General features: G+C 43.0%; 1 protein-coding gene across 3 annotated transcripts in view; it reads left to right on the top strand.

Moving 5' to 3' along the window:
- LOC129712461 (rho GTPase-activating protein 32-like) overlaps positions 1-26460 on the top strand; it is a 570135-nt gene that overhangs the window by 845 nt on the left and 542830 nt on the right. The gene's annotated exons all lie outside the window — the stretch shown is intronic.

The raw sequence follows: 26460 nt of genomic DNA, 5'->3' as shown, positions 1-26460 counted from the left end.
TTGGTTAACTGGAGGAGCTGAAGATAAAGACGGGCTGAATGTGCCTAGTTGTGGGAAGGGAAGTATTGAGTATAAGCCCGAGCAGGAGGGTAGGTGTTGGGGTTAATAATAGTTGTGGATCAGTGGCCAGCGATATGAGCATGTCTTGTTTGATGCTTACAGATGCCAGCCTTGGGAAAGGGTTTACACTGGCTATTGACTGGTTATGGGTATTGGGCTTGCTGCCTCAAGAGTGTGATCCAAATCTCCATGGCTTTCTACAGGATCTGTCATTCTAGTGTAAAAATGCGATAACTGTATGGTGCAAACGTGCTGGAATAACATTGCCAGCCAGGCAGCATCTCTGGAGAACATGGATAGGTGATCTTTCGGGTTAGGACCAGGCCTGGCCCAAAATGTCATCTACCAATGTTCTCCAGAGTTGCAGCCTGACCTGCTATGTTACTCCAGCACTGATTTGTTGTTTTTTTGGTAAACCGGCACCTGCGGTTTCTTATATCTAACTGTATGGTGCAACCTTGTTGTTGATAGTTTTTTCATTCTGTAAATTGTGCAATGGTAGGTCAGCTGCAACCCTGTGTGACATGTGGTAACATTAAATGCATGTTCAGGTTGAGGGTGGTAGTGTGTGTTCTATTATTTCTAATACCAATGAGAAATATTGAATAATGTCAAAACGGTGGAAATACGGCCAAGAAACGTAATGACTAGAGATATCCTGCTTCTCTCACTCGAAGGAGGACTGGGGTTGGGAGCTGCAAACAGCAGATATGAGGGGAATGATAAATGTAGCAATGTGCATTGACTGCAGTGTGTGCATTGTCGACACAAGGGATGGAATGCGATTGAACAGCTCCCAGGCGTTTGCAGGATATTTAAATGTGAAAAAGAATTGGGTGAGAGAGAGATAAGCTTAACAGAGGCAAAGGCGCACTGTACAGAAAGGTTTTAGAAATAATTCACTTTTTTAAAGTATAAAGTTGTTGGAAATAAAACAGTAAAGTCTGGAAATACTTAGATATAATGTTTAATGGAGAGAGAGAGAAAGACAATAGAAGAATGAGAACAAAGAGGTAAAGGAGAAGAGCTGGCTTTGTCAGATGCCACTGAACATTTAAAACCTGGAAAGAAAATCTCTTGGAAATACTCAGCAGGGCAGACTATGTTATTCTCTATGGAAAGAGAATAACAGAGTTAATGTTACAAATTGATAATATCTTGTCTGGTTAGTTTTGATGCAAACTGTTATTGATGCACATCTGTAAGTTGAATTCAATGTTGCATCGTAAAATGCCGAGTTAGAAGGTGAAATATTGTTCCTTGTGCTTACATTGGACTGACAGATCAGGCAGGCAATGGGAAGATGATTAAAAATGGCAGGCAGCTGAAAACAGGGTCACTCTTGAGGACTGAATGAAGATGCAGCATTCAGTCATTCAGGCTGCATTTTGTTTTTCCAATACAGTGGACCTCTCATTGAGGACACTTAATTTGAAGTAGTGCAAGTGAATTACTGTGTGGCCATGGAGTAGTGTTGCATTTTCTCTGATCGGAAGGAAAGAAAAAAAAAAAGGGTAGATGTCGTATTATAAATGGTTGCAGAAATTAATGATATTTGAGTCCTTTAGATAGCCAGATGGATATGCAGGGAATGGGGGTATGGATGACTTGCAGGCCGAGGATTAGTTTAACCTGGATTCATGTTCGGCCCTGTGGGCAGAAGGGTCTGTCCCTGTGCTGTACTGTTCTATGCACTATGTACTGAGTCATAGTCAGTTATTGTCGAGTACGTATACCTTTACTCCGAGTTGCATCTTGTGCAGTTGTGTGAGAAGGGGAATGACATTAGTGCAGATGAAAGGGTGGACCGGAGTCACATCGGATGCAATCCCAAAGGAGTGTTGAAACGGAAGAATAAAATGTCTGGTGTAGGAAGAAACTGCAGATGCTAGTTTACACCGAAGATAGACACAAAATGATGGAGTAACTCAGCGGGACAGGCAACATGTCAGTAGAGAAGAAATGGGTGACGTGTAGAATGGTTAACATTTCCTTATTGTCTGATCTGATTTCACATTTTCACACCACACCTTTCCATGTCTCAAGACTCTCTCTCCCCTGACTCTCAGTCTGAAGAAAGGTCTTGACCCAAAACATCACCAATTTCTTCTCTCCAGAGATGCTGCCTGTCCCGCTGAATTGCTCCAAGAAAATGTGTGGTGTTAGCTTTTTGTTTTGAAGGTTAGAAATTATAGCAGATCTGTTGATCCAGGTGGCTGGTAGAGAGGAAGGTGAAAATCAATGTGATTGGACAATAGCTAGAGCTGGGAGAAGATATAAGAAGATAAGTTTTCAGTTCCAAAGACAAAGATCAATGTTTGCAGTGGTGAATCGGACAATACCCCAGTTTATACAAGGGCCATTCTGCAGCCTGATAAGTGAGGAAGAAGCTTTTTGTGACTCAGGTGGTGTGCTTTCAAGCTACTGTATCTTCTGTGAGCGAAAGAATGACTGGGGTGGGACAAGTCTGATTGGTTCCTGAGACACCGTGGTTTAGATGAAGTCGATAGTCGTACATCCTCAATTCTCTGCAATTTCATTTGATCTTGGGCAAATCTGTTCCCAAACCAAGCTGTGATGCAAGCTGAAGGATGCGTTCTACCGTGCATCTGTAGAGGTTGGTAAGTGTCATGTTATGCCAAGGTTCTCCAGAAGTAGAGGCATTGGTGTGCAGCCTTGGCTGTTGCTTCAATGTGGTTGGTCCACTGCAGATCGCAAGTAATATTTACGCCAAGGAACTTAAAGCTCTCAACCAATTACTGGAAAAAAGAAAGTATAGTACAATGGAAACACTGGTATCATCAGAATAGATGGAACCAAGCTGGAGGTACTGGGAGTGTGGTATGAAATTATTATGATCTTAGATTATGAGATGTACTTGGATCTCCTTCCTCTGACTTCTTGCCCTCTAGGTATATTTGTCGCTGTCTTTCACTATAGCGTTGACTGGCTCAATTTTTCCACTGTGGCTACTTATTGTAACCTGGCCCTTTTTGGTTGAGTTCAGGCAAGAAGTTGAAAAGGTAGACATAAAAAGCGGGAGTAACTCAGCGTGACAGGCAGCATCTTTGGAGAGAAGTAATGGGTGATGTTTTGGGACGAGATCCTTCTTTAGACTGAAAGTCATGGGAAAGGAACAGAAGATATCCTTGGCGAAATACAAAAACTTGGCAGAGAACAACTTCAGTCACAAATCCACATCCCCATCAGCCACATCTGGGAGGGGGAACATATTCTAGGGAGCCACAGAGATGTTGTAATTATGGCCATCTTCGTGAAGTTTGTCTGTATTGTAAACTGGATACCGTAGTGTGGTCCTTTCACCTTACAAATACCCATACACATGACCATTCAGCCACCACCCGTCCCTTCTATTGAAGATTCTGTGGCACCCATGTTTACTCCCTTAACTATGTCAGGAAGCAAAACTGGATGGAAGTAAGTCATCAACGATCTCTAAGTGTTTAAGAGGGAACTGCAGATGCTGGAGAATCGAAGGTTACACAGAAAAGCTGGAGAAACCGCTATAGGATCTTTGGTCAGCAGTCAGACGGGCCAGCGCAGAGAAACAGCGCTAAACCCAGCTAACTCTGCCTGTCCGGTCAGGTGAGCTTACAACCCTTCCTGGACTTGTGGGAAATATGGCCAGCGCTGAGAAGCAGCGCTGGTGTCCCGTCAGTCCAGACAGGGCTGTAGTTAACCCGGTGAGACAGGCAGAGTTGAGATTAGACACAGCCGATAAATCTGCAGATGTAAACAAGAACACTAGACAAAACTCCTGTTACTGTGTTATACCAAACCATGAAGAAACTGAAAAATGCTGAGAATACTCAGCAGTTCAGACAGCATCAGTGAAGGACAGGGGGGGAGAAAATGGTGGTTTGGACAAAGGCAAGCCCTTTAGAGATCGTTGGTTACACAGAAAAGCTGGAGAACCTCAGCGGGTGCAGCAGCATCTATGGAGCGAAGGAAATAGGCAACGTTTCGGGCCGAAACCCTTCTTCAGACTGATCGGGGGTGGGGGTGGGTGGGGACAAGAAAGGGAAAAGGAGGAGTAGCCAGAAGGCTGGAGGGTGGGAGGAGACAGCAGGGGAGCTGAGGAAGGGGGGGAGACAGCAAGGACTAACAGAATTGGGAGAATTCGATGTTCATGCCCCGGGGGTGTAGACTCCCCAAACGGAATATGAGGTGCTGTTCCTCCAATTTCCGGTGCTGCTCGCTGTGGCCATGGAGGAGACCCAGGACAGAGAGGTCGGAGGCGGAGTGGGAGGGGGAGTTGAAGTGCTGAGCCACCGGGAGGTCAGCTTGGTTATTGCGGACCGAGCGGAGGTGTTCGGCGAAACGATCGCCCAACCTCCGCTTGGTCTCACCGATATAGATCTGCTGGCATCTAGAGCAGCGGACGCAATAGATGAGGTTGGAAGAGATGCAGGTAAACCTCTGTCGCACCTGGAACGACTGCTTGGGTCCTTGAACGGAGTCGAGGGGGGAGGCAAAGGGACAAGTGTTGCATCTGCTGCGGCCGCAAGGGAAAGTGCCCGGGGAGGGGGTGGACCGAGAGGGAAGGGAAGAATTGACAAGGGAGTTGTCATCCCTTCCCTCTCGGTCCACCCCCTCCCCGGGCACTTTCCCTTGCGGCCGCAGGAGATGCAACACTTGTCCCTTTGCCTCCCCCCTCGACTCCGTTCAAGGACCCAAGCAGTCGTTCCAGGTGCGACAGAGGTTTACCTGCATCTCTTCCAACCTCATCTATTGCGTCCGCTGCTCTAGATGCCAGCAGATCTATATCGGTGAGACCAAGCGGAGGTTGGGCGATCGTTTCGCCGAACACCTCCGCTCGGTCCGCAATAACCAAGCTGACCTCCCGGTGGCTCAGCACTTCAACTCCCCCTCCCACTCCGCCTCCGACCTCTCTGTCCTGGGTCTCCTCCATGGCCACAGCGAGCAGCACCGGAAATTGGAGGAACAGCACCTCATATTCCGTTTGGGGAGTCTACACCCCCGGGGCATGAACATCGAATTCTCCCAATTCTGTTAGTCCTTGCTGTCTCCTCCCCTTCCTCAGCTCCCCTACTGTCTCCTCCCACCCTCCAGCCTTCTGGCTACTCCTCCTTTTCCCTTTCTTGTCCCCACCCACCCCCACCCCCGATCAGTCTGAAGAAGGGTTTCGGCCCGAAACGTTGCCTATTTCCTTCGCTCCATAGATGCTGCTGCACCCGCTGAGTTTCTCCAGCTTTTCTGTGTAACCAACGATCTCTAAAGGGCTGCCTTGAGGAGAAGAACATTCCCCCCTCACACGTCCAAACTCACCATTTTCTCCCCCCTGTCCTTCACTGATGCTGTCTGAACTGCTGAGTATTCTCAGCATTTTTCAGTTTCTTCATGGTTTGGTATAACACAGTAACAAGAGTTTTGTCTAGTGTTCTTGTTTACATCTGCAGATTTATCGGCTGTGTCTAATCTCAACTCTGCCTGTCTCACCGGGTTAACTACAGCCCTGTCTGGACTGACGGGACACCAGCGCTGCTTCTCAGCGCTGGCCATATTTCCCACAAGTCCAGGAAGGGTTGTAAGCTCACCTGACCGGACAGGCAGAGTTAGCTGGGTTTAGCGCTGTTTCTCTGCGCTGGCCCGTCTGACTGCCGACCAAAGATCCTATAGCGGAGGATCTTTGCTGCCGACCTCTCTGGTACTCGGGAGGGGACAGGACAACGCCGGAGACCCGGACGGGATTAATCCTGGCTGCGGATGAAGCGCGCAGGTCTGTGCCATGTCTCCCTCCTCCAATCACCGCGCTCTATAAGATCTTTGCTCCAATCCACCACACTCTATCCTCAGTCCCCCCCCACTCCTCCCTCCTCCAATGATCGCGCTGAATCATGTCCCGCCCCCATTGCCTGCTGACCGATGTCTCTCTCCTCCAGTCGGCACCCTCGATCATCAGTACCATCCCCACTGTCTCACGAAAAGCGGAGATTTCACCGGATTTTAAAATCTGGATTACAAAAACTTTGGGGGGATGTCCCCCACCTCTCAAAACATGGAGGGGACGCCCCCCCCCCCTGGGTTTTCCGCCCCTGAGTGCAGTTGCTTTAAAACTTCTCCAAAAGGCAATTTGTTATATGTTGTGGAATGTGGGAATTCAAGTTGGCATCCTTAGTCCAGAGATTCAGGCTGAGCTGTGAAGAAGTGGGAGGTGTGACTGAGCCTTGTGATGGATGATTTCCGAAGTAGACCATATATCGTGGGAAGTGTGCAGGAATGGGAGATATAAACATGGAAAGCAAAAAGTAGGGTTTGGTTTGGGTTATTATTGTCATGTGTATCAAGGTTCAGTGAGGTGTTTTTTATGCTCACCAATCAAATTACATAATACTATCCATTAAGTCAATCAAGCCAACTCCAATACTATAGGTAGAACAGTTAAAGATACAGGATGCAGAATTTAGTTCTCAGCAATATAATGCAACAGTTCCAGAGACAAAGTCCAATGAGGTAGAGGAGAATTGAGTTATACTTGGTCATATTGAAAGACTGTTCAGAAGCCTGATAAGAAGGAAATAAGCTATACCTGAGTCTGTTGGTGCGTACCTTCAGGCTTCTGTATCTTCTGACTGACAGGAGCGGAGAGAAGAAGGAATGGCCCAGTTGGTAAAGATCTTTGATTATGTTGGCTGCTTTCCTGAGACGGCATGGTGTAGAGTCAACAGTGGGAAGTCTGGTCTGTGTGATGGACTGGGCGACACCCACAGCTATCTACAATTTCCTGTGGTCTTGGGCAGAGCAGTACCCAAATGATGGAACCCGACTGTAGGCTTTCTTTTGTCATCTGTTGGGCTTGGTTTAATAAAGGATTGAATAGGATGGCAATGGAGGATGTGGACCAGAGTGATAGAGTATGTTTGGCAGTACTTGAGGTGCAGAGTGGATGGTTCATTTTTAACCCCAAGAAGGGAAAGGAAACTGAAATTGAGCCTGCATATTTACTGGTAACTTCAATCAGGCATTGGCAGCTTGGGCACAGGCCAACACTGGTGGTTAACATTGCATGTTCTGTCAATACACGTTTTGGAGATGGTTGCTTTAAGCTTCACTTAAAGTTGTGTGAGCGTAATGTCAATTTGTATAAAATATGAGAGGTGTTCTGTGGGTGAAGTGGTGATTGAGATTATATGGATGATGGAAAGTATTTGATGCCTGCATGTGTTTGGAGGTTGAAGTTCAAGTTCTGCATTAGGGTAAACTGTCTGACCTGTTCTGTGTAAATCATTGAATTTGTGCTTTGAGTGTTAAGCTCAGCTGCAGACAGCCTGAAGGTTGGTGTAAGATTCTGCAAATATTGGCTGCAAATGTGTAATTGTTTGGTGTTCAGAGGAAAAATTGTTTTGCTTTTCAACTAACTCGAAGACAATACAGAACTGTATGACCCTCGACCTGTGAGCTACGCAGTTGGAGGATATTGTCTAGAGTGCAAAACTGAATTTTTATACAGTGACTTAATTGAGAGAAATACAGGTAAAATAGAAAATACTTTGCATTAAAAGATATTGAATAATTTAAAGTTCTCATTGTCTTCAAGTCCATATTTGGACCTGTACCATTTCCCCACCCCCTAACTACCACTATTAATTATCACCAGTGTTCTTATATCCTTTCTCTGTTCTTTTATATTTATAAAAAGATAGGTGACTCGTATCAATTTTTAGCAGCTGTCAGTGGTCCAATTTATTTTAATTTGCGAGTGCTCGCTGATGTATCCGGCAATTGGCAGTGCAAGATTATTATGAATTGAAAGTTGTACTTGTTTGATACGTGATGTGTCCCTCCATTTATTTACAATATCTAACAATAGGTCGATGGCCAGTTAATTGAGATAAAGATTGGATAAGCAATCTTAACCAAATTGTGTTTTGAATGGGGGTAGTAATTTAATGAAAATTGACCACTTCCTTATTTTAATCATCTTTCGACTGTTTTTGATGTTATCTTTCTTTCCAAGAGTTGTTTGTGTAGTAAAACTGGCTGATCATGAATTGTACAATTGTGTATTCTGCAAAGAACTTCACTTTTCTCACACTTTTGCTTAGTTTGTAAATAACATGATTCGGGCCTTTCCAGAGAGGAGGAATAACGCATTGGTGCAATAATAAGCTGGAGCCATCATTGAACCTTAATGATTTTGCAGGCTTGATACACTTCCCAAGCGATACAGTGGAACACCTGTTCTTGTGCCATTTTTTCTGTCTATAATAAATAGATAGTACTGGAAATTTGCAGCCGATCAGTGTCTGCCAGCAGAGACAGGTTCTGTCACACACATAGTGTATACTGGTTGAGTATCCAATTGTAACTTGCACTTTCTTTACAAATACTGACTGGCCTATGCATTGTAGCATATCAAATTTTGTGTAGTGGTTGAAATTTCAGGTTCAGATTTAGTGATTCTTGAACACTTGGATGTAAGCAGTTGACAAACCAGACCGATAATTGTTTTCAATAATTCACTCTCAACAAACACCCTGCATACTACTTACAGACATGGTTGGGTAAACGCGCTAGCCTGTTAAAATTAGTTTAATACACTTTATTTCTTTTAATGGTTGAGATATATTCAGGATGACTGTAAATAATAAAATAATCCACAGCAAAACATTTTCCACCGTAACTAAAAGGAAAGCATGCCTTGTGCCTTGTTACACGGTTAAAGATGGATTTACATGTTGACCTTTCTGTCCAAGCACTTTGTGATGAAAGAGCAATGTTTGTTTGAAATCTGTATCTGAAATCTCATGGCATTAGTGCAACATGCAGAACATTTCAGTTGTTGCCTCATGTCCTTGATGAACAGTCTGCGTCCTTGATGAACAACAGTTGGAAGAAGCAGTGAGAGTAACAACGGAAAATTGTACTCTGGCTTTAATGCCCATCACTAAGTTTGGTTCGGTAGTCCCAACAATAATCATGTTGGTTGAATTCTAAAATACATAGCTACCAGACAAGGTATGTCAATGTGAGGAGTATGTGAGCCAATGTGAGGAGTAACCATGCCAGATGCTGTCCTTGTTAGACCATCTGTTGTAATTGTATCTATCCATGATAGCATCAGTGGGAGTGAATACTGCACAATATTTGTTGAGACTGCACTATCTGCACATTCAGAATACTTCTATCTTGCTTTGTGGCACCTCTGCTGTGCATAAGGCAGACGTGGATTGTATTTAGTAGCTCAAATGGGCATCCGTAAGATGTCAATTGTAGTAGAATTGGGCTCCATCGCTGCCATCTAATGGACAACCTAGGGAATCAGTCTTGAGTAACGTGCAGAAGCCATGCTAGAAGCAGCATCAGGTGTGCCTACAAATTCCAACATGCATGAAAAACAGATTTAAGCAATCTCATGTCTGTTAGTCATAATGCTGGCGTAACTCAGCGGGAAAGGCAGCATCTCTGGACAGAAGGCATGGGTGACGTTTCAGTCCTTCTTCAGACTGAAAGTCACGGGAAAGAGAAACGAGAGATATAGATGATGATGTAGTATTGAATTTGTGTATGGTTTGATTTTATGCAAGCGTGGTATGCTTTGCTTGGACAGCACCCAAATTATTTTGACTATCTCAGTGTATGTGACAATATACCTATTAATGCCATGGCTGATATTTTGTCTTTTTGTCATTTTTGTATGCTAACCACAAATTGCTTGATTCCCTTAATATCTAAAAATCTTTCCATCCCACATAGTCATAATTACACAGCAAAGGAACAGACATTTCAGCTCACTATGTCCATACCACCTCTTGGACCTGATTCCATTTACCCACATTAGGTTCATTCCTTCCATGCCTTGGTGATTCAAGCCTTTGTCTAGATGCTGCATAAATTGCCCCAGAACAAGAGGTCACAGTTTAAGGATAAGGAGGAAATCTTTTAGGACTGAGATGAGGAAAACATTTTTCACACAGAGAGTGGTGAATCTCTGGAATTCTCTGCCACAGAAGGTAGTTGAGGCCAGTTCATTGGCTATATTTAAGAGGGAGTTAGATGTGGCCCTTGTGGCTAAAGGGATCAGGGGTTATGGAGAGAAGACAGGTACAGGATACTGAGTTGGATGATCAACCATGATCATATTGAATGGCGGTGCAGGCTCGAGGGGCCGAATGTCCTACTCCTGCACCTATTTTCTATGTTTCTAAATATCAAACCTAGGGTTATTGAAGGTTTAATCACGAAAAACAAGAGATATTGGCACTAATCAAGCAAAGGTGTTGGAGCGTACATAAGGAAATTAGGGGGACAGAATCCTAAGTCATTCCATAAGTATTTTAGGAGTAAAAGGGTAGCTGGGTAAGAGTGAGTCTCCTTAGGAACCAACAGATAATCTATTGGATGAGGTCCTAAATTTATACATCTCATCTGTAATTACCAAAGAGAATGAAGTTAAGGATGGAGAAACTCAGCGGGTGCAGCAGCATCTATGGAGCGAAGGAAATAGGCAACGTTTCGGGCCGAAACCCTTCTTCAGGTTTCGGCCCGAAACGTTGCCTATTTCCTTCGCTCCATAGATGCTGCTGCACCTGCTGAGTTTCTCCAGCTTTTTTGTGTACCTTCGATTCTCCAGCATCTGCAGTTCCTTCTTAAACACATGAAGTTAAGGATACTGGGTTCGGGGAGGGAGAAATTAATAGAATCAAACATGTCTCTAATAAGAGGATTCTTGCATCTTTGTTATCCCCTGGTTTAGGTACGAGAAGACTGGAAGATAGCTAATGCTATTTCATTGTTGAGCAGTAGGGATAGGGCAGATGACAAGAGGCCAGTGAACAGCAAGTCAAGTTTATTTGTCACATACACATACGAGATGTGCAGTGAAATGAAAGTGGCAATGCTCGCGGACTTTTGTGCAAAAGATAAACAACAAAACAACCAAACAAATTATAAACACAATCATAACACACATATTCTTTTACATAATAAATAATGGAAGGAAAAACGTTCAGTAGAGTTAGTCCCTGGTGAGATAAGCGTTTACAGTCCGAATTGCCTCTGGGAAGAAACTCCCAGTATGTCTGTGGTAGTAAAATTATAGAAGTGGTTAAGAAGGCATGTGACATATACATAAAATATAACGGTTAGGATGTTATGTTACAATTTTACGAAATAATGATTAGGCTGCACTTGGAGTATGGTGTGCTGTTCTGATCACCAAACTAGGAAGGACGTGATTGTGCTGGAGAGAGTGCTGAGGAGATTCACCAGGATGTTTTCAAGATTCAAAATTTCTATGGGGCAGGATTTTCATATATTTAGAAAGTCAAGTCAGGAGAGTTCATTGTCATGTGTCCCAGATAGGACAATGAAATACTTGCTTGCTGCAGCACAACAGAATATTGTGAACAAAAATACAGAATAGTTCAGTTCAATATACACATAAATAAACAGATAAAGTGCAATAGGCTGTTACAGTAATAGCCTGATAGCTGTGGGAAAGAAACATGTATTTAGAAAATTAGAGACTAATTATGGGAGTCAGTAAGTGGGAAAATCCTGTTTCACTAATTTGAAGTTTTTTTGCACATGGGATCTAAAATCAGCTGATTGATAGGAGTCAGAGAATGGTGGAAGGAGGATGTTCCTCAATTGGAAGTCTGTGACCAGTGGTGTGCTGCAGTGATTGGTGCTGGGATTCTTGCTGTTTGGGATTATGTATTAACAAGTTCGATATGATTAGTACATTTGAAGATGACAAGAAAATTGGTGTTTTGGATAATGTGGAAATTTGTCTAAGGTTACAGCAGGATATAGATCCATTGACAAGTTGGTGACGGTGCATTTCAGGAAGTCTCACAGGTATGACATCTACACTAAATGGTAGGGCTCTAAGTAATGTTGATGTCTTTGGGGTCAATTCCATAGTTCCCTGAAAGTGACACCAGTGGATTAGGTGGTGAAGAAGGCATATGGCATATTCATAGAATATAAGAGTTGGGCAATAAAGTATCATTCATTCAGAATGTTACGTTCCAACATGAATGGCAGATGGAATGAGGTATTGCATGTTGGTAAGTCAAACTAGGGCAGGAGTTGCATAGTAATGGTGGAGTCCTGGACAGTGTTGTAGGGCAGAGAGACTGAGGGGTGAGGGCAGGCCTGTGGAGTCGAAGTCATTGAGTCTGAGTCGGAGCAATTTTGGTGCCGCTGGAGTCAGTCGGTGAAAAAGTCCCGGCTCCGGCACCGACCTCAACATAAATTTCAGAGACTACGTAAATCGGAAAAAATCCCACTTTTTAAACATACCGCACACTTTATTTCCACCCAAGAGAATGTCATTTGAACATTTTGTATGTACTTTTGTAGCAAACTTAACTATCTATGCATTTATTGAACTTGAGAATTTATTTCTGTCATAGTTTAGCCATTTAGCTCGTATCTGTGGCTTTAGTTTAATACATTTTGGAATAATGCCTTTATAATTTTTATTTAATTCAATGGAATTTTAATTGTCACAGCATTATTTGTAATATTTTTCTTTTAGCATAATGAATGATGTTTTACTTTCAAGAATAAACAATGAAAAAGCCACAATAGCATAGCTACAACCATTATACTCAAAACTTTAAGGACATGGGTTTAAAAGGCAACCTGATGATTCTTGTAGTTGTTATGAAATGCCATCTTGTGTAATGTCATCCTAGCAGATTTAGAATTATTATACTTCGGAGTTGGAGTCGGGTGTTTTGGTTATTGACTCCACAGCCCTAGGTGCAGGTGCACTGTTTGTCCAAAATAGTGAGACGGGTATGATGATGTGAAAGGCATTTGGCATGCTTGATGTTGGTGAGACTACACTTGGAGTATTGTGTGAAGTTCTGGTCTCCCAGCTGTAGGAATAATGTGATTAAGCTGAAAAGAGCACAGAAAAGATCTGAATGTTACCAGGATGATTTGAGCTGGATAGCCTAGGACTCTTTTCCCTGGAGCACAGCAAGCTGGGGGTGATCTTATGGAAGTATACAAAATTGAAAGGCATAGAAAAGGTGATTAAAAAATAAATAAAACCATTTAAATTTATTTTTAGTCTTTTTCCCAAGAGGAGTGCAAAAGTAGAAAGCTTAGGTTTAGGGTGAGAGGTGAAAGATTTAAGAGACCTGATGGGCAATTTCTTCACGCGGAGGGTGGCGCATATAAGGAATGAACTGCCAGAGGAAGCTGTAGAGTTGGTACAATTACCATGTTTAAAAGACGTTTAGACAAGTACATGGATAGGGAACTTGTTGAGAGATATTTTGCAAACACAGGCAAGTGGGATTTTAACTTTATAAAATCTGGTGGACATGGGCGAGTTGCGCCAAAGTGCGTGTTTCCATTATATCTGTGCACCCACTCTGTCTAAATGCAAGGTAGACAAAAATGCTGGAGAAACTCAGCGGGTGAGGCAGCATCTATGGAGCGAAGGAAATAGGCACCTTTTCGGTTCAAAACCCTTCTTCAGACTGAGCGAAGGAAATAGGCAACGTTTCGAGTCGAAACCCTTCTAAGGAAATAGGCAACGTTTTGGGTCGAAACCCTTCTAAACCCTGTCTAAATGCAAGACTGTTTCAGTGTGATCACACATTGTGTAAAAATTCAGTAGTACAGGCCCAGCTGCAGGTCTGGTGGTCTATCACTGCATTGCCTCTGTTCTTTTATCCTTCCTTGGTAGGACAAGACTTACACAAAGTGTGTCCTCCAGCACTATCTTATTTTGTAAACCAGCATCAGCAGTTTCTTGTATCTCCAGTACTCGTCATCTTATTTATTTTCCTAATTATTTGCGGGGTTTGCAAGTTTTTTGACCGCTATTCAAGAAAATCCAGATCCCTCTGAACATCAGCATCTATCAGTGTCACATGACATGAAAAATGTACTGCTTTTGTATGCTATGTGTGACCTTACATGTCTGCACTTTAGATTCCACTTTACATTTACACCTTTACATAATACCTTTTTATATAAAGGCATAAATGTATGCATATAAACATAGATACATAGAAGATAGGTGCAGGAAGAGGCTATTCGGCCCTTCGAGCCAGCACCGCCATTCATTGTGATCATGGCTGATCGTCCCCAATCAATAACCTGTGCCTGCCTTCTCCCCATATCCCTTGATTCCACTAGCCCCTAGAGCTCTATCTAACTCTCTTAAATCCATCCAGTGACTTGAACTCCGCTGCCCTCTGTGGCAGGGAATTCCACAAATTCACAACTCTCTGGGTCAAAACGTTTTTTTTCTGGGTGAAAAGGTTTTGCCTTTTACGTGCTCATACACTTAATCTATCTTAACCCCCCCAAAACCTCTGCATCCTTCTCACATCCTACTCTACAACCCAACTTTGTATTGTTTGCAAGCTTATATTTGTCCTGATATCATATTTTGAATTATTGATTTAAACAGTTGGGATCCCAACACCTTACTGACCTTAGATTGCCAACATTAAAATAAACATAAGAGACTGCATATGCTGAAAATAAAAGTCAGAAGTAGGTTCCCGACCCAAGATGTTGTCTATCCATTTCTCTGCACAGATGCTGTCTGACCCACTCAATTCCTCCAGCAGTTTTTTTAAACTTGAAAATGACCTGCTTATTCCCATTAATTTTTCTGATGTTTAACAAACCTCAATCCATTTTGTGCATTTCCTCCCAATGTTCCATGCTCTAATTCCCTTGTATACCCTTTTCTGCAAATCGTATGGCAGGGATTTTGAAAGTCCAAATAAACCACATCAACTGATTTGCCTTTGGTTTGGAGTTATTACATCAGAAATCTCTTAAGACTCGCCGCACGCGGTGACATTGTTATTTTTAAAATGCCATGTTACCACTTCCTTAACAAAAATGCCAGACTACTAGACTATAGTTTCCGTTTCCCTTTAAATAGTGGGTTTATGTTTGCCACCTTATCGCTCTGAGAAACATTCTAAAGTCCATGAAAATTAGGCAACCAGTTCATCCACCATCTTTATTACCACCACCAAGAGACTCTATCTGCCAGCACAAAGTCTTTCTATCATCCACGTGGCACAAGTTAGGTCTTATGGATTATTTGCCACATCTGGATGAATGCGTTTTAATAGCTTCCAGGATGTCTAGGTCATCTAATCCAAAGTGGCCATCTTGAATAATAAAAACTTGGAGGAACTCACCGCCAACTTCTACCCTGCCCCCAAATTCACCTGGACTGCCCCTTGACACCTCTCCCCTTTTCTTGATCTCTCTGTCTCCATCACAGGAATATCGTCTGAGGTCTACTATACCGACTGACTCTCAGTTATCTGGACTTCACTTCTTCCCACCTGCCTCTTGCAGTCATGCTATCCTCTATTCGCAATTCCTCCTTCTCCACCGCATTTGCTCCCAAGATGAGATATTCCATACATGGACATTATGGAATGTAACACAGATAAATGTAAGTTGTTTCATTTTGGCAACTAAAACATAGGCAGGGGCTATTACAGTGAATGGTGGGGCTCTGAGGAATGTTGTAGAGCAGAAGGATCTAGGAGCTAGTGCATGGAGTTGACCTTAGTGTTGGAGTCGCAGGGAGATAGGGTGGTCAAAAGGGCTTTTAGCACATTGACCTTCATCAGTCAGAGTATTAACTCTAGAAGTTGGGATGCCGTGTTGCAGTTGTATAGTTCGTTGGTGAGGCTGTATTTAGTATTGTGTTCAGTTCTGGGCACCATGTTATAGGAAATATGTCAAGCTGGAAAGGGTACAGAGAAGATTTTACGAGGGTGTTGCCAGGATTAGAGAGTCTGAGCTATAGAGAGGTTGAATAGGCTGAGACTATTCCTTCGAGTGCAGGCGGGTGAGGGGTGATCTTATAAAGGTGTATAAAATCATGAAAAGAATAGATGGGGTAGATCCATGAAGTGTCTTGCCCAGAGTTCACCTAGGGACCAGAGGACATAGGTGGTGGAAAAGATTCCCATTGCATTTATAATGGGAAACAAGAAAATGGCAGAACAGTTAAACAAGTACTTTGGTTTTGTCTTCACTAAGGAATACACAAACAATCTCCCAGAAATACTAGAGGACTGAGGATCTAGTGGGAGGGAGGAACTAAAGGGAATCCACATTAGTCAGAAAATGGTGTTAGGTGAACTTTTTGGGACTGAAGGCAGATAAATTCCCAGAGCCTGATGGTCTGCATCCTAGAGTACTCGAGGTGGCCCTAGAAATCGTGGATGCATTACTGATCATTTTTCAATGTTCTCTCGACACTGGGTCAGTTCCTGTGGTCTGGAGGGTAGCCAATGAAACTCCACTTTTTAAGAAAAGAGGGAGAGAGAATACTGAATTTTAGACCAGTTATGGGCCTGTCCCACATAGGCTATTTTTGAGGCGACTGCTGGCGACTGTCATAGTCATAGCAGGTCACCGAAAAAACAGCGACTGGACCCCTCCTTCGTCATAAAATTTGAAATCGAATCATACTTTAACAACAAAAAAAACCAAGTCGGCTCTGGCGGCAACCTACATCATCCTGGCGACAACCTACGACAGAACCTATGTCGGGAGAAGTCAAGCTGTGCTCATTGGCGATGCCAACTGTCGCGGAAAAGTTTTGAACATTTCAAAATCCATCTGCAACCAGAAACATGGGCAACCGAGGAGACTACTCACAACCATACAGGTGTCACCCCGGCAACCATGTGGCGACAGCCTAGTCGCCTAAAAAAAACGCCTATGTTGGACAGAGGCATTAGCTTTACATCAGTAGTGGGGAAGATGCTGCAGTCGATTATTAAAGATGTTATAGCAGTGCATTTGGAAAGCAGTGACGGGATCGGTCTAAGTCAGCAAGGATTATGAAGGGGAGATCATGATTGACTAATCTTTTGGAATTTTTTGAGGATGTCACAAGTAGAATGGATAAGGGAGAGCCTGTGGATGTGGTATACCTGGACTTTCAAAAAGCCTTTGACAAGGTCCCATACAAGAGATTAGTGTGCAAAATTAGAGCACATGGTATTGGGGGTGGGGTATTAACATGGATAGAGAACTGGTTGGCAGACAGGAGGCAAAGAGCACAAATTAAATGGTCCTTTTCAAAATGGCAGACAGTGACTAGTGGGATGTCACAAGGCTCGGTGCTGGGACCCCAGTTATATACAATATAAATGATTTAGACGAGATAATTAAATGTGACATCTCTAAGTTTGCGGATGACACAAAGCTGGATGGCAATGTGCAGTGCGAGGATGATGCTATGAGGCTGCAGGGTGACTTGGATAGTGTGGGTGAGTGGGCAGAAGCATGGCAGATGCAGTACATTGTGGATAAATGTGAGGATATCCACTTTGGTGGCAAGAACAAGAAGGCAGATTATTATCTGAATGGTGTCAGATTAGGAAAAGGTGAGGTGCAACGAGACCCGAGTGTGCTTGCACATCAGTCACTGAAAGCAAGCATGCAGGTACAGCAGGCAGTGAAGAAAGCAATGGCATATTGGCCTTCTTTGCGAGAGGATTTCGGTTTAGGAGCAAGGAGATCCTACTGCAGTTGTACAGGGCCCTGGTGAGACTGCACCTGGAGTATTGTGTGCAATTTTGGTATCCTAATTTGAGGAAGGACTTTATTGCTATTGATGGAGTGCAGCATATGTTCACCAAGTTAATTCCCAGGATGACGGGACTGACATATGATGAATGAGTCGACTGGGCTTGTATTCGCTGGAATTTAGAAGGATGGGATGGGATATGATAGAAACATCTAAAATTCTGAAATATTTGTGGAATTCCCTGCCACAGAGGGCAGTGGAGGCCAAATCACTGGATGGATTTAAGAGAGAGTTAGATAGAGCTCTAGGGGCTAGTGCAATCAAGGGATATGGGGAGAAGGCAGGCACGAGTTATTGATTGGGGACGATCAGCCATGATTGCAATGAATGGCAGTGCTGGCTTGAAGAGCCGAATGTCCTCCTGCACCGGTTTTCTATGTTAATGGATTGGACAGGGTAGATGCAGGAAAATGTTCCCGATGTTGGGGGAGTCCAGAACCAGGGGGTCACAGTTTAAGAATAAGGGATAGGCCAATTAGGACTGAGATGAGGAAAAACCTTTTCACCCAGAGAGTTGTGAATCTGGAATATTCTGCCATAAAAGGCCGTGGAGGCCAATTCACTGGATGTTTTCAAGAGTTAGATTTAGTTCTTGGGGTTAAGGGAAAAAGGGATATGGGGAAAAAGCTGGAACTAAGTACTGATTTTGGATAATCAGCCATGATCATATTGAATGGCCATGCTGACTCGAAGGGCTGAATGGCCTATGTATTTTCTATGTTTCTATTTAACAGGAATCTGAGGGGTAACTTTTTCACAAAGAAGGCTGGGCGTATGGAACAAGCTGCCAGAGGAGGTGGTTGAGGCTGGTACTATCCCAATGTGTAAGAAACAGCTAGACAGGTACATGGATAGGACTGGTTTAGAGGGATATGGACCAAATGCAGGGCAGATGGGACTGGCGTAGCTGGGACATGTTGGCCAGTGTGGGCAAGTTGAGCCGAATGGCCTGTTTCCAAGCTGTATCACTCAGACCAACGACATCCGAGAAATCCTCATTCTTCAGTGAATATGGTCCCCCCCCCCCCCCCCCCCCACCCCCTTCTGCAACCGATGGGTCCCTCACACGTGTCTCCTGTGTCCCATAGTTCTATTCTCATAATCCCTCCCCCATACACATCAAGGACAAATTCCCCCCAGTTCTCACCTTTCACCCCACCAGCCTGTGAATCCAACATATCATCCTTCGACGTTTTGTCACCTCCAACATGATCCCACCACTAATCATATCTTCCCATTCTCACCCCTTTTCGTCTTACGCAGTGACTGCTTCCGCTAAGAATACAGAGATAATTTAAAAAATGTACCACTTTATAATTTAAGAGGCGGAGCTCTATCCCTTCTATCATAGTCTGGGATGGGGGTTTATTCTATACCAGCTGAGGGCTATTCATTTTTTGGGTCTTGCTTTCTTGCTATTTGGTGCAAAGGATTAGTGATTATAGCTTTCACTGCAGTTGGTGCAGGTGAGCCTCCCAAATCTCAACCCAAGATGTCACCTATTTGTGTCCTGCAGAGATGCTGCCTGACACAGTTACTCCAGCACTTTTTAAATTTTAAGTTGCAGATTGGGCCTCGGGAGATATGGGCCAATGATCTCCGTTATTGCCATTGCGAACCGAGGAATCGGAAAACTTTGTATGTAGGACATTTGTAAATTAAATATGTGAATATACCATTGGAGGGCAATGTATTTTGCTAGAACTACATTTTGTAAAGTTATGGTTATGTTCTTGCTAGTTATCCTTTTCACGATGCAAACCACAATCTCATTTTAAAGAGCCTATTGGTCTCTGTTTTCCATTTTACTTCTGGAAGTGGCGTGATGACATGGTAGTTCACAGGGACTTGTTGCCCTATACTTACCATCATTCATTTGAGTATGATCAGTAAGTTGTGCAGGGTCTGGTCACTGAATTTAATATTTTCGTCACTCCGAATCCTTTTCTCACTGACTCCACCCATGTGTCAATCAAATGCACCTATCACTTACCAGGATTTGTCCCATCTAACTGTTCCTTTCTAAGGTTTTGTCCAACCTACCTGCAGCAGTTTGAAGAAAGCTCCCGACCCGAAACTTCACCTGTCCATGCCCTCCACAGATGCTGCCTGACCTGCTGAGTTCCTCCAGAGTTTTGTTTTTTGTTTAGTAATTTTAAACTTTGCTATTTTCCAGTGATTAGGAACTGAAACTGACTGTGCCTTCCATAATGTTTGGGACAAAGACCCATCATTTCTTTATTTGCCTCTGTACTCCACAATTTGAGATTTGTAATAGAAAAAAAATCACATGTGGTTAAAGTGCACATTGACAGATTTTAATAAAGGTCAATGTTATACATTTTGGTTTCACCATGTAGAAATTACATAGTCCCCCCATTTCAGGACCTATTAGGAGCAGACGAGGGCATTCGACCCAATTTGAGATACCAGCTACCAAGACAGGTGTGTACAGCAATTCATTCTTCCCCTGCACAATTAAAGCATTGAATAGTCTTCGCCCTCCCATAGTTACTCAACCAGACAACTAAATTTAAGGCATCTCTTTCCAAGAATCCTTTTTTGCTTAAGTCCACCTTCCGCCACCTCCAGTTTAAATTCCGTTTGGAATATTTTGGAGGACCAAGAACCAGGGCATCATAATGTCTGGGACACAGCAATGTCATGTAAATGAGAGTAGTCATGTTTAGTATTTTGTTGCATATCCTTTGCATGCAATGACTGATTGAAGTCTGCGATTCATGGACATCACCAGTTGCTGGGTGTCTTCTCTGCCAGGCCTGTATTGCAGCCATGCAGCTTATGCTTGTTTTGGGAGCTAGTCCCCTGCAATTTTCTCTTCTGCATATAAAAGGCATGCTCAATTGAGTTCAGATTGGGTGATTGACGTGGCCATTCAAGAATTGACAAATTTTTAACTTTGGAAAAACTCCTTTGATGCTTGAGCAGTAAGTTTGGGATGATGTGGAATGATCTGCTGGCCAATGTGTTTTTTGAGGCATTTATTTGAATGAGCAGATAGGATGTGTCTATACACTTCAGAATTCATTATGCCACTACCATCAGCAATTGTTTCATCAATGAAGATAAGCAAGGCAGTACCTTCAGCAGCCATACATGCCCAGGCCACAACACCGTGTTTCACAGATGAGGTGGTGTGCTTTAGATCTTGGGCAGTTCCTTCTCTCCTCCATACTTTGCTCTTGCCATCACTCTGATATAAGTTAATCTTTGTCTCATCTGTCCACAAGATATTTTTCCAGGACTGTGGGTGCTCTTTTAAGTACTTCTTGGCAAACTGTAATCTGGCCATCCTATTTTTGCGGCTAACCAGTGGTTTGCATCTTGCAGTATAGCCTCTGAATTTCTGTTCATGAAGTCTTCTGCGGACAGTGATCATTGACAAATCCACACCTGACTCCTGAAGAGTGTTTCTGATATGTCAGACAGGTGTTTGAGGATTTTTATTTTTAATAGAGAGAATTCTGTCATCGGCTGTGGAGGTCTTCTTTGGCCTGCTAGTACCTTTGCAATTAGTAAGCTCACCAGCGCTTCCTTTCTTCTTAGTGATGTTCCAAACCGTTGATTTTGGTAAGCCTATGGTTTGGCTGATGTCTGTAATAGTTTTATTCTTGGTTCTCAGTCACATAATGGTTTCTTTGACTTTTATTGGCACAACTGTGGTACTCATGTTGATAAACAGCAATAAAAGTTTCCCAAGGTGATAGAAAGACTGGAAGAAAGACTAGGTGCTGAGAGCTTTCTTATACCTGCATTAAGGAGGCAATTAAACACACCTGAGCAATTACAAACACCTGTGAAGCCATGCGTCCCAAACATTATGGTGCCTTGAAATGGGGGGATGGGGGGGACTATGTATAAACACAGCTGTAATTTCTACATGACGAAACCAAAATGTATAAAAAATCTGACAATGTGCATTTTAACCACGTGATTTTTTTTCCTATTACAAATCTAAAATTGTGGAGTAAATAAATGGGTCTTTTTCCCAAACATTGCGGAGGGCACTATAACTAATGTAGAAGCTCAGTGCCAAATTAATGATGGGCTGTTTTTTTAATAGGACTGAATCTTGTTTGAGCTGTTTAAATATTCATGGCTGCGTGATGGGGGGGGGGGGGGTGGATAGAGGATTTACATGCTTCCAGTTCAGAGTAGGCGTAGTGTGACTCAATGAAGGTTGCTTTAGACACTTGTTCCCACGCATCTCTTGATGTGTTAATTTGACATTTTCTACTGAGGAAAGCGAGCGTGAACATTTTCATTGACGCGATGCATTGCATCAAGACTACCTGGATAACACCTCTGAAAGCTTACAGATGTTCTCGTCTGCAGGGGTAACTACAGCAAGTGTACTGGAATACCAGTACTGGAACACCAGCACTTTCAAGTCACCTTTGTAGTTGCACACAGTCCTTCATCAGAAATGATGTACTTTCACTGTTCTGGGAAAATTCTGGAACCTCTTACCTAATAATAACAAGGAAGTAACGTCACAAGTTACAGGTGTTCAAGAGTCACCTTGTCAATGGCAATTAGGGAAAAACTGTCGACGCTACATTAACCATAAGGTCGGGACTGTCTGAATAATTTAACAAAAGCTTTAGCTTGGTTACATTGACATCCTTGGTTCCCAGGTAGAGGTACAGTTCAGGTGCTGCTTGGCTTAGCAAAATCAACACATATCAACAGTTGTGTTTAGGATTGAGGTAGTCGTCAAAATTACCTGGTGTGCACAGGGTGGATTTGTTCTGCACGCAAATGCCTAAAAAAAATGGGTCCTTTGCTTTTCACTTCGCATAACAAATCTTGCTCCAGCTTTAGTTATAGCCTTTTTTTCCTGTGATTACTTGTTAATTCTGTTATTTTTAGCACAGACTGTTGAATTACAAGTTACTAAAGGTAATATTTCCGACATTCTTATTTCATACCAAAAAAGGACAGTATAATTTGGTGAACTTCAAATCGGCTCAGTTTAGGATTTTAAGCCTGAGCCCTTAAATGCCCTGCGTTGATCAAAAATCATGTTGCGGGGAGTTAGCGGGTGAGGAAAAAGAGGGGTCCAGGTAGGCAAGTGAAAATAATGCTTCAGTATATTTTGAAAGGTGATAATTTCTAAAACATTGGAGAAACCGCTCAGCAATGTTTCATAAATGACAAATTTTCTACTTTGTTTGATATGAGAGATACAGATTGTTGGTCTGCAATAATGAAAATAAAGAGTAGAATTTAGCCAAAGGTTTTGTAGAATATTTTACAGCGCAGGAACAGAAGTTGCTGAGCAAGGTGAAACTAAGCAAAGTAAGTTGTATGAGTCTCAGAGGAGAATTCCAAAGTGAAGGGAAATGTAGATACAGCATAAATGACCTTAATCTATCAGAACAGAGGAAAAAACAAAGCATTATTAAGTTGGGGGGGCTTGAGAAGATTCTGAAGTTGGCATAGGGTAGGCTATTGCAAGATATGAAGTTGAGGATCAGAAGTTCAACCTCGCAGGACTTGGCACAGCGGTAGAGTTGCTGCCTTACAGCGCCGGAAATCTGGTTTTGATCCTGACTACGGGTGCTGTCTGTATGGAGTTTATACGCTCTCCCTGTGACCTGCTTGGGTTTTCTGTGAGAGCTCTAACTAGCATTCCAGAAAAATACAATCCAAGTCTGTCAAATCTATCCTTGTAGCTAATACCCTTTAATGCAGGCAGGTAAACCTCTTCTGCTTCCTCTCCAAATCTTCCTCTGTGCGCTCCGGTTTCCTCCACACTCCAAGCAAGTCAATACTACCACTGGGTTCTTTGTGAAGGAAGATTTGTACATTATAGGTTGTAGGCTGTACATTGTAGGCTCATAGGCTTGGTAAAATTGTCCCCAATGTGTGCAAAATTAGCGTGCGGGGATCGCTGGTCGACGCAGACTCGATGGGCCAAAGGGTCTGTTTCCACGCTGTGTCTCTAAGCAAAACAAAACTAAACTAAATTCTGAAGATTTGAAGGTCTGAACAAGGATCTCGACCCGAAACGTCTCCGATTCCTTCTCTCCAGAGATGCCGTCTGTCCCGCTGAGTTACTCCTGCATTTTGTGTCTGCCTAACTAAATCCAACTTAGAAATATATAAATAAGTTATATACTGATTATTCCACCTAGGCTTGAATGTGGCTTTGAATTGAACAGGATGTTGAGGTCATGAGGTGGTAAATTCATTGAGCAAGCAGCTGGAAGTGGTGTTGTAACTAGTACCCACAGTTTCTAGTTGTTTCGGATTTGTAATTGTTGAACCAGAGAAACCAAGGACACATCGTAGAAATTAATGACATAATTTGTGGTCAGAATTGAGGTTGGAGTGAAAGTGTAAAGCTTGGATTTGAAGTGAGTGTTGTCTTCAATTGCAATGAATGATCTGGGGGATTATTAGGGATGAAGGTTAGAACCTTGAGGCAAATTCATAATTTTTCTCAAAAGTGAAATCATAAAATGTTCTTTAGCCACGTACTGCAGTTACCAAGACTAGCGAGTTCATGTTTACACAGTGACGGTGAGCAATAGTTTTGTTTTGTCTCAGTCTTATGGTTGCCAAATTTTTATTTGGACTCAGCATTTGATGCCTCCTTGAACTTGGTTTTGAGATTATGGAATGCAAGGTAGGCTAGTTTGACAGCTGCCAGAAGATGTTTGAGAAAATTGCTTTAAATGTGGGGAGGTGTAAGGATGGAGATCCGTCTGTGATGAAAGTCTGCTGAGAATGGGGCTTTGATGACACAATCTGTTTTAGTGCTTACATTAGAAATATTGAGTTCAACCTAATCCAGATTGCACAATTTATTATTTTTCTTATTCATGGTGGGGATTTAGAAAGGCATAGAAGTATAGTAATTGTGATAAGGGTCCCTCATTTAGAGGATAGAAAGAAAGTACAATGGAGTAATGGGTGATGGAGCCGAACCCATCATCACACACAACAATTCGTGTTCTTGCGGGGCAATGACCTCTCGGACCAGGTCTTGAGCAGTAGAGGGTGATTATTGATTGGATAGTGCTTTTCAACTGCAGCCCCCTCGTGAATTTTCTATGATTTATGTTTATTTCTAACTACAGTAAAACTCTGATCTGCTATCTAATTATTTAAACTGCTAGTCGGTCGCCATCTGGCTAACAGTGATGCTTCCTGTGCTTTAGAATCACCAGGGTCCTGTTTCTAGTGCACCAGTAAATGCAATGGGATTGTGTTTCCAGCGCTGCCTTTAAACTTAGCCAGCTCTTTATCCCATGCTCCTTTTGAGCATGCTGGGGCAGGTTGCATTAAAACTGTGTCGGGATATTAATAGAAATATCATCCATAAGTCAGGAAAATCTATTCAACCAGCCCCACCAAAATAGGGAGTGTGCCAAATGAATGAAGATTTACGGTGTGTGCCACTGAAGTATTAGCAGCCTACCTGCTTGGAGGTTAGGAAAGAGTGTGTGTGAAATATCCATTTCTCATCACAAGGATATATTATTGTTAAACCTGTGGACAATGCTGCTGTATTATCAGCATTTGATCAAAGCAAGCAGCTCTTCTGTGATCCCACCATCCTTTGGCTAAATAGAAACTTACTTAACTATATGGGGCTCGAGCTTACCTCTGCTTTGCCATTTAATGAAATTGAGTCATAGTGATACAGTGTGGAAACGGGCCCTTCGGCCCAACCTGCCCACACTGGCCAACATGTTCCAGCTACAATGGTCCGACCTGCCTGTGCCTGGTCCAGATCCCTCCAAACCTGTCCTACATATACCTGTCCAACTGTTTCTTAAATGTTGGGATAGTCTCGGCCTCAAGTAGGCAGCCGTCTGGCAGGTTGTTCCATACACCCACCATCATTTGTGTGAAAAAGTTACCCCTGAGGCCTATTAAATCTTTTCCCCTTCACCTTGAACCTATGTCCTCTGGTCCTCGATTCCCCTACTCTGGGCAAGAGTCTCTGTGCACCAGATCTATTCCAGTCATGATTTTATACACCTCTGTACTATAAGATCATCCCTCATTCTCCTGCGCTCCAAGGAATAGAGACCCAGCCTACTCATCCTCTACCTTTAGCACCCTCTAGTCCTGGCACCATCCTCGTAAACCTTCTCTGAACCCTTTCAAGCTTGATAATATCTTTCCTTTAGCATAGTGCCCAGACCTGAACACAATATTCTAAAGTGGTCTCACCAACATCTTATACAACTGCAACATGATCTCCCAACTTCTTTGTGTAGGAAAGAACTGCAAATGCTGGTTTACATCGATGGTAGACACAAAATGCTGGAGTAACTCAGCGGGACGGGCAGCTATTTCAGAAGGGTCTTGACACAAAACGTCACCCTTTCTCTCCAGAGATGCTGCCTGTCCTACTGAGTTACTCCAGCATTTTGTGTCTGCTTCCCAACTTCTATACTCAATACCCTGACTCATGAAGGCCAATGTGGTAAAAACATTTTTGACCCATGTACCTGCAGTCCTAGATAACTCTGCTCTAGAGCCTACCGTTCACTGTGTAGGCCCTGCCCTTGTTAGATGTCCCAAAATGCATCCTCACACTTCTCTGTATTAAATTCCATCAACCATTAATCAGCCCTCCTGGCCAATCTATCCAGATGCTGTTGCAATCATTCACAACCGTCTTCACTATCTGAAGTCAAGGCTAATCATTCTGCTTGCGCGCACACACCTGCTTGCGCACACCCACACCTGAGTTACTCCAGCGTTTTGATTTAAGGATAGTATTTCCCTCGTCTTTACCCCACCAGTCTCCATATCCA

This window comes from Leucoraja erinacea, chromosome 32, assembly GCF_028641065.1.
Source record: "Leucoraja erinacea ecotype New England chromosome 32, Leri_hhj_1, whole genome shotgun sequence".
Classification (NCBI taxonomy): Eukaryota; Metazoa; Chordata; class Chondrichthyes; order Rajiformes; family Rajidae; genus Leucoraja; species Leucoraja erinaceus.
Note: the sequence above shows the minus strand (reverse complement) of the source record. Positions and strands in the feature narration are given on the sequence as shown.